At 36.1% G+C, this 9381-nt stretch overlaps 1 pseudogene; it reads left to right on the forward strand.

Moving 5' to 3' along the window:
• Window positions 1-447: 447 nt before the first annotated feature.
• Window positions 448-1778, forward strand: LOC122890096 (annotated as a pseudogene).
• The last annotated feature ends 7603 nt before the right edge of the window (window positions 1779-9381 follow it).

A 9381-nucleotide genomic window follows, 5' to 3' on the forward strand; every position in this document is an offset into this window, starting at 1 on the left:
GTGAAATGTAGCAAAAACCATAGAAATTAACAATCTCAAGTGAATTTCTTTAAAAATTGAGAAAAATCAGAATAAATGGCGTGTTTAACTCAAATAGTAAAATAATATCAATAATAGTACTACCACAAAGTCTAAAAATGGGAATATAACTATGATAAAATAAGAAAGACAACTCTTATAATTTCTAGAAAACAAAGAAAAAACAATATTTTTTACAAAGCCAGTTTTTCTAAAGCCTAATAAAAGAGAAAAAATTTGAGAAGGACAGCTCAACAAAGAAAGACAACAGGAGAAACAGTTTGAAAATAATGCAGACGTCCCAAAGAAGAAATTTTGCTTGCGGACCACAGTTTCAGCCCATTTCGGAGAGTTGGACAGCCTGCCCTACAGATTCCATACTTTCCTCACTGATCTCCACAGTCATGTGACCCAGCTACTAAGGGCTTGCGGATGGGTCAGGGACTATAGAGGGTGTCCAGAAAACAGCAGCAACAGCAGGAAGGGATAGTACAGAAAGCTACATCAGCAGAGAATAGAGGAGGAGGATGGCTACCAGCAACATTTCTAACACCAGTCATTGTAAACAAGTCCAAGGAGGCATTGAGACTATATGTGTGTGTGTACACACACACACACACACACACACACACACACAAAATCTTTTGAGATATAGAAATCTAAAGAACAGGAGGGATTCATTAATTTGGAAATGTTGCCCTGAAGCTAAGCCTTACCATCTTGTTCTACCTGAATGCAACTGACCTCTGCTTAGCTTCATATGTTTGGCAGAACCTTGTGAAAGATGAACTTCCCTTCCCTGTGTAAAGCCTCTTGGGGTCACTCTTCCATATATAATAACAACACACCTCTGGGATTTTGTTTCAGAAAATAGTATATGCAGCTGGATGAAAGCAACCTCGCTTTCACTGCTAACCCAGAGGACAGAGTAAACTACTTTCTGCCCAAGGGTATCTTAGATGATTCACCAACATTTATCTTCTGTACAAGAGCACCAAGTTGGAAAAACAAAACAATACAAAACTGAGACTCCCCTGATGAAAAGAGAGATGTCTTGGATGACTTTGTAACATTATATAATTTTAGAAATCAATTCTTGCCCAATCCACTGAGGGAATTTTTTCATCATATCTATGCCCCTGAAGAGAGTGTAGGGAAACTCTCCTAACTCTCCTAACAAAATTCTCACATAGGTTCTGTGCTTGTAACCCTGATTTAATGCAAGAATTTGGCTTTAGTCTTGATGCGGTCTATATACTACTCATTTTTTCTTAAGTTTATTTATTTTAAAGAGAAAGAGTGGGGGGAGAGGGCAGAAAGAGAGGGAAAAAGAGAATCAAGCAGACTTGAGCTTGATGTGGGACTCAATTCATGACCCTGACATCATGACCTGAGCTGAATCAGGACTGTACACTCAACTGACCAAGCCACCCAGGTGCCCCCTACTTTGATTCTACCCCTCTTTGATTCTACTTTTTTTAAAAAATAGGTTTTATTTATTTAGTTACTTACTTTTTATTTTATTTTATTATGTTATGTTAGTCACCATACAGTACATGATTAGTTTCTGATGTCTTTTTATATGCAAACAATGAAACATGATTCTACTTTCTATTGACCTCATTAGCCCTCACCTGAAGAACAAAATGTCAAAAAGAGAATTTATTCTAAGTACCTGTTGTGCTGCTCAAAACATTAGTAAAGACTTTGTAGGGCATCTTTATGACAATATCTAGTTTATTGGCCATATAACTGCATAAAAGCACAATTGCTAGGACTTGAACGATTAACTTCAAACTAAAGATATACAAGGGCTTACTTAGCAGATATGGGGGTTACAGTAGAGTTTGTCTTTCTAGCCTCTGTATACAGTCAAGCTCGAGTGTACACCTTTTTTTTTTTTCTTTTATTATCTTCTTTTTTAGTAATTTCTTTGGGGAACTAGAGAATTTTGCAGAGTTTTTCTTAATTTTGGTTATCATGTTTTACACAAAGCAGAGTCATTGTCTCACACAGCTGCTTAAGAATGTTAAACTGGCATTATCTTCTTAAAAAATGGTATATTTGTGCATTAGATTTGGTTGAAAAACTATTCATTTCCATTATTTTTTAAAATACTATGTCATGCATACATATTTAACTAAATAGATTTATAATCGTAATGACTTTATTGTAAAGATTTTAACTAATACCTTTCCTTTTTATCTCAAAATAAATAAACAAAAACAATGGGGACAAAATTATAGATACAATAAGATAAAAACAAAAAAAATGGAAGAAAGTTTTGTTTTTAATATTAAAAACTAGAAAAAATCAAACATCTATTAACAGAGGAATTGATAAGTTTGGCATAGCTATAGAATAGAATATTACATAGCAGAAGTTGGTGGAGATATATTTATATGGATAAATGTCAAATATAAGGCTACATAAAAATTTGAAGACTCTATATCGCATGCTACCAATCAAATGAAGTTTTTAAACATACAGAATGATATCAGTTTTAAATCTTGTGTCTTCAGAGGATTCTAACCATTCCCCTCTTTTTTGCTGTCATCTAAAGCCCTGAAATCAATTCCCAGTAGTAGTGTAATACTTTGACTTCTAAATTCTCATCACTCTCTCTAATATTACAAACTGTCATAATCCCTGATGATTTTAAGATCCACAAAGATAATCCTTGCAATTCCCTGGCGTCTCTGTTTTTCAAAACTCTCTTATTTAATGATCTTTGCACGGCCTTCACCACTCACTGCCATGGATAAACACTCAGTCCTGAGCACTCCAGCCATCACTTCCAGTCTCCATGACTAAATATCTCTGGTATGGCCACATCTTTGATCTTCTTAGGGTTTACGCTGTTAGTTTTCTAGGGCTATTATATAACAAACTATCACAAACTGAGTGGTTTAAAACAACAGACATTTATTCTCTCACAATTCTGGGGACCATAATCAAGAGTCAAGAAGTCCATAATCAAGGGTCAGCAGGGCCTTGCCTCCTTGGAAGCTTTTAGGGAAGAATCCTTTTTTGCCTCTTTTAGCTTTTGGTGGTTTCTGGGCTTCTCGGTGTTTTTTAGTCTGTGGCGGCATAACTCCACTCTCAGCTTCCGTCTTCATGGCTATCTTACCTGTGTGGGTCAAATCTCCTTTTTCATAAAAGGTTACCAGACATTAAATTAGGCCCACCCTAATCTAGCATGACATCGTCTTAACTTGATTACATCTGCAAAGACTATTTCCAAATATGGTCACATTCAGAGGTACCCATTAGGTTGAGACTTGAAACCTAATGTTTCAATGAAACCTATGTTTTGGAGGACACAGTTTGACCTAGAACACTTACAGTCCATTGGTCCTAACATTTCCTCTGTTCCTTAGAGAATCCTCATGCCGTGATTCTCTATTACTCAATTTAGAAATCCAAACTTCTTGACCCTCTCTGATTTCATCACGCTCTTATGTAAAAGAATTGCTAACTTTTTTGTTATCCCACATCTATATTTGTACACCACAAGTGGCTGGAAAACATACACATACACACAGCCTCCTCTCAATTAAAACTTCTAATCATAAAACTTGACTATGTGTTTTCATGTTGCCTGACAGTCCTACTACATTTCATTATTCCATATATACTTGTAAGCTTCCCCACAAGTATTTCACCCTTTCTTTTTCCTCAGATTTCCGGCCCACTTCATACTACCTCATTCTCAGCTAATGACTTTACCACCTAGTTCACTGAGAAGTTGGGGATAATCAGACAAGCCTTTCCATGACCCCCACAACTATTTGCAGTAATCCCCCTGCATCTGAGCTTAACAGTGTCCTTCTCTATCACACCTCTCCACCCTCTCACCTTGTGAACTAGAGCTCATCCTCTATCACAGAGTTTTGTTTAGCAATTTCTTCTCTCTTTTCACCAATTTTCCCTCTCCACTGGAATTTTCTGTAAGTGTGTAGATATGAACTTGTTTCATACATACAAAATAAAAACAAAGACAAAGGAGCTTTCTTTATATTCCTTCCAGAACTGCTCCATTTACTCCTGCCTATACTCACTATTTCCAATTTTCCTTTTCTCATTCACTACTGAACCTCCACCAACAAGTTTCATTGCCACCACTCAACCAAAATGGTTCTTCTCAAGGTCACTGATGACTCTCAGTAGGAGAATCCCATGGCTATTTCTCAGGTTTATTTTATTTGATCTACTATCATCATTTGATGTATTTGTGGCTTTGAGGAAATTGTACTCTCTGAGTTTTCCTTCTTTCTAAAAGGATAATTCTTTCATGCACATTAACTGCTTCCTCCCTGTCTCACAATCACAATGTTTGGGCTTGCTGAGGATCAGTATTTGAGCTTCTTTCTATTCTATTTATGTTAATTCCCTTGGTGACATTTAAATGCCATTTATATGTTAATGATTCCCAATTACATACCTGCCATCCAGCTTCACATATACAGCTACCCCTTTGACATCTTCACTTGGAATGTCTAACACACATAGCTAATTTACCATATTCAAAACTGAGCTCCTGATCAGTTTATTACACTGTCTCTGCACATGCTCTAGCTATAGAATTTTCAGAAAACTTATGTTAGTGGTAACTCTAACTGCTGAAGACTAATCCTCCACCTGAGCCACTATTATCTTTCATCTGGATTACTCCAGTAATCTTCCAAGTGACCTTTTTCTCTCCATCCTTGTCCCCATGGTTCATTGTTAATGTACCAGAAAGTTCATGTCGAAAGTGTGACTTTGATCATGCTTCTCTTTTGCATAATAGATTACCTACCAAAAGGTTTCTATCTCACCAAGAGTTGAGAGTCTCTCAATGGCCTATAATTCCAGTCTACATCTTTTATATGGCTTTACACTCTCATTTTTCTGGCTTTATGTTATCCTAATTTCTTCCTATATTCCTATTTTTATTTACTGTACTTGGCACACATCCAGTATATTTTTCCCCAAGATTTTGCTTTCTTCCTTGCCTGTCATTTCCTGCTTATCTACATGGCATATTCTTTCATTTCCTTTAACTTGTTAGTTAAAAAGCACATTGTCCATAAAACTTTGTTTCACACATACCACAATCTTCCTTTTTATCTCTTCTCCTCATGTAACATATTACATATTTTGGGTATATATATTAACTGCCTACCTTACCATAATGTTAACTTCATGATACTTTTATAGGGAGAGTTTTAACCAATCTTTAAGGAGCAGACAACTTCTATATTACACAATCTGTTCCCAAATGGACAGGCAAGGACCACCTCTCAACTTCTCTTATGGTGTATATATAAATTTTAAAAAATTCTGGACAATATCAAAGTATAAAAAGAAATCAGTCTTATTTAATAAATAAACAAAAAGCCAAGACCATAAGTGAAATAGTAATACATTAAATTAATTGCTTTTTAAAATATTTACTTCATGATAAAATAGAGTTAAATCTTGATACTAAATGATGATTTAGTATTCACTATAGTAATAGATTAAAGAAGAAAGAACATACGGACCCCTCAAGTGAGGTAAGAAAAAAATTCAGGGCACCTGGGTGGCTTAGTCAGTTAAAAAAGCAACTTCTGATTTAGTCTCACACCAAGATCTCAGGGTCAATGAGCTGGAGCCTTGATTCTAGCTCTGCGCTCAGTGGGGATTCTGCTTGTCACTCTGCCCGTCCCTCTGCCCATCCCTCTGCTTGTGCTCCCCACCCCCCCGCCTCACTCACAGATTAAAAAAAAATTTAAAAATCTTAAAAAAATTATATTAATAAATTATATAAAAATTTATATTAATAAATATAAAAAAATTATAAAAAAATTAATAAATTATAAAAAAATTATAAAAAATTATATTAATAAATAATAATAAATAATAATAAATAATAAATAATATCAATAATATTGAATAGTCATTTATGATAGAAATGTGAAATTTTCCTTTTTTTTTTTTACGATTTTATTTACTATTTATTTGACAGATAGAGATCACAAGTAGGCAGAGAGACAGGCAGAGAGAAAGAAAGGAGGAAGCAGGCTCCCCCCTGAGCAGAGAGCCTGATGTGGGGCTCAATCCCAGGACCCTGGGATCATGACTGGAGCCGAAGGCAGAGGCTTTATCCCACTGAGCCACCCACGCACCCCAGAAATGTGAAGTTTTTTAATTGAAAGATTTCCTTAATTTGTTAAAAGGTGTTTACCCATTACCTTCAGCAAACCTCATAACTAATAAAATAATAACAGTATTTCCTTTGAAAACAGGAACAAAACAAGACTTTTTTTTTTTTTCTCTTTAACCTTCTAGGGGTTTTAACCAGTGTAGAGAGGATTATGAATTCAATTTTAAATAGAAGTAGTGAAAGCAAATATTCTTGCCATTGACTTAATCTTAGGGGTAAAAACAAGTATTTTTGCTGTGGTTATAATCTTAAGGTGAAAGTATCCAGTCTTCAATATGAAGGTTAATGTCAACTATAGATTTTTTGTAGATAACTCATATCTATTTGTGTTTCATTTTGCATAGTTTCTATTGTTTTCTCTTTAAATTTTAATATATTTTTTCTACTCCAAGATACGATCTTCAATTAATCTCATTCTGTGTATAATTTCATCTTAGATATTATTCTTACTTATACAATTTGTTTTTTTTCTTAACATATTAAAACATGTTAACATGTTTTTAATGTTAAATGTTAACATAAAAAATATGTTAACGTTTTAACATACAGTTAGCAATAATGGCTTAATGTCCTTTTCCACAAATCCTAACACGTCTATCAGCTCTGTCAGTTTCCAGTGATTGTTTTATTCTCTCATTATAGGTCATATTTTCCTTTTTCTTATTATGACCAGTTCTATGATTGGATGCCAAACATTTAAATTTTTTTTTTTTTTTAAGATTTTATTTATTCACTTGACAGAGATCACAGGTAGGCAGAGAGGCAGGCCGAGAGAGAGGAAAGGAGACAGGTTTCCCGTTGAGCAGAGAGCCCAATGCGGGGCCCGATTCCAGGACCCTGGGATCATGACCTGAGCGGAAGGCAGAGGCTTTAATCCACTGAGCCACCTAGGTGCCCCTCAAACATTTCAAATTTTATAATCAATTGGTACATATAGTTTTGATTTTCTGTAAATAGTTTGATCTTTGTTCCAGGAGGATTAGTTAGCTAGAAATATTGAATCCATTTTGGTCTTGCTTTTATGATTTTTTGGGGTGTTTCTAGAGCAGTATGAAGTTTTGGGCTCATTATTGCCCATTCCTGAGGCAAGATTCCTGAGTCTTCTACTCAATGTCCTATTAATCTTGAGATTTTTCAGTCTAGCTCAAGGGAACAGATACTATTCACTACCCTGGGTGAATACCAGGCACTGTTCCCTCTAATCTTTTTCAATGTTCTGCTTCCACATCCTCATGTATTTCTTTCACATGCATGAGCTGCTCAGGCTTTTGCTGAATACTCACAGGGAGATGGCACAGCAGATATCTGAAATTTCTCCCAGGGCATTTCTCTCTTTTCCAAAACTCTCTCTTGTAAATTATAGCCATTTACTTCTCCCTGGGGTCTATACTTTTGAGGCTTCAATTCAGGGAGTCTTCAGGGCTCTGCACCAGGCTTGGAAGTTTTCCCAAGTCAGTAAGCTGGGATAAGGCTCTTTGGGTTTGCTTCTCTTTCAAGTATCACTGTCTTCTGTTGTCTAATGTTCAGTGTCTTAAAAACCATCTTTTTTTTTTACAATTTTTAATTTTTTTAAGATTTTATTTTTATTTTATTTGTTAGAGACAGAGAGAAAGCAGAAGAAGCGCTAGAACTGCAGGCAGAACAGGCAGAGGGAGAAGCAGGCTCCCCATGGAGCAAGGAACACGATGTGTGACTGGATTCCAGGACTCCAGGATCTTGACCCAAGTCGAAGGCAGAAGCTCAACCAACTGAGCCAACCAGGCATCCAAATGCATAAAATATAAAACACCAGGAATGATCTCTAATGTAAACTATGAATGATATAGGTGATTATGATGTGTCAGTTTAGGTTCATAAATTGTAATAAATGTACCATTTAGTGGGGGTGTTGATAATGCAGGACACCATGCCTGTGTGGTGGCAGGGAGAGATAAGAAATCTCTGTGATGAAGTTTAGAATGTAAGTGAGGTGAGGTGGGGTGAAGTCTGGAGCTGATGACTAAGAAAGAATTCTTGAGACATCTTTGGTGCAAAATGTGTTTTATTAAAGCATGGGGACAGGACCCAGGGGCAGAAAGAGCTGCTGCCCTGGGTTGTGAGGAGTGGTCCATTATATATTTGTAAGTTGGGAGGGGTCAGGGATGGTGTAAATCTCTAAGGAATTTTGGAGCAAGGTTTTCCAGGACTTTGAAGGGCTAGCTGTTGTTGGGAAAAGGCTATTTATTACAGTCTAACAAAACCTTAGTCATGAGACCTTTCAGATGTCTATCGGTGGGCCATATGCTTGTGTTAAAGTAGACTTACAGGATCCTGGTTGGAGGTGGGGGTGGGTCAGGCTATGATTGCCCTTTGCCCTTAGCAAAGTATTAAGGCAGAAGCAGTTGAGTCCCTAGAAGAATGTCACTCTGCCTGTTTCAAGGACTTGTCAGTGGGCTCTAGATAATAAGGAAGTTCAATAACTTTTCTTTTGCCTCTGTTTCCCACATCATCTGTACTTCCCTTTCAATTTTGTTGTCAGTCTAAATCTGCTCTAAAAAATAGTCTTAATTTAAAAAACAAACAAACAAAAAAACCACACACTACCAGAAAAATAGGTGAAAGAGACAAAAGGAGGAAAACAAACTTTAAATATATAAATGTTATTCAACTTTTTGTAATCAAAAAGCACAAATTAAAGCAGCAAGTTCTTCCCATCACTTCTTTAAAAATGGCTGGTGGCTTTCTCACATACTGTTGGTAAAATATAATTTAATACTATGTTTCTGCAAAAATGTTTGGAAAATGCATTTTAAAATATGCAAAAAAAACCCGCATTGTTGTTTCTTTCTTTTCTTTTTTTGTCTGTGCCTTTTGGTTGTTTCCCATGGGATTATAAATCTCTTCCCTGTTATTATATATTCACCACAGCTTGTGTTTCATCTCCTGCAATTTTTAAATATATTTACTCTTTGTTTCCATTTAATTTAAGTTAATTACTTAATTAATTTATTTTTAAGGATTTTATTTATTATTTGACAGAGAGAGTCACACTGAGAGAGAGAACACAAACAGGGGGAGTGGAAGAGGGAGAAGCAGGCTTCCCCCTGAGCAGGGAGCCCAATGTGGGACTAAATCCCAGGACCCTGTTCCCAGGACCCTGGGATCAAGACCTGAGCAGAAGGCAGAGCCACCCA

Source organism: Neovison vison, chromosome 11, assembly GCF_020171115.1.
Source record: "Neovison vison isolate M4711 chromosome 11, ASM_NN_V1, whole genome shotgun sequence".
NCBI lineage: Eukaryota > Metazoa > Chordata > Mammalia > Carnivora > Mustelidae > Neogale > Neogale vison.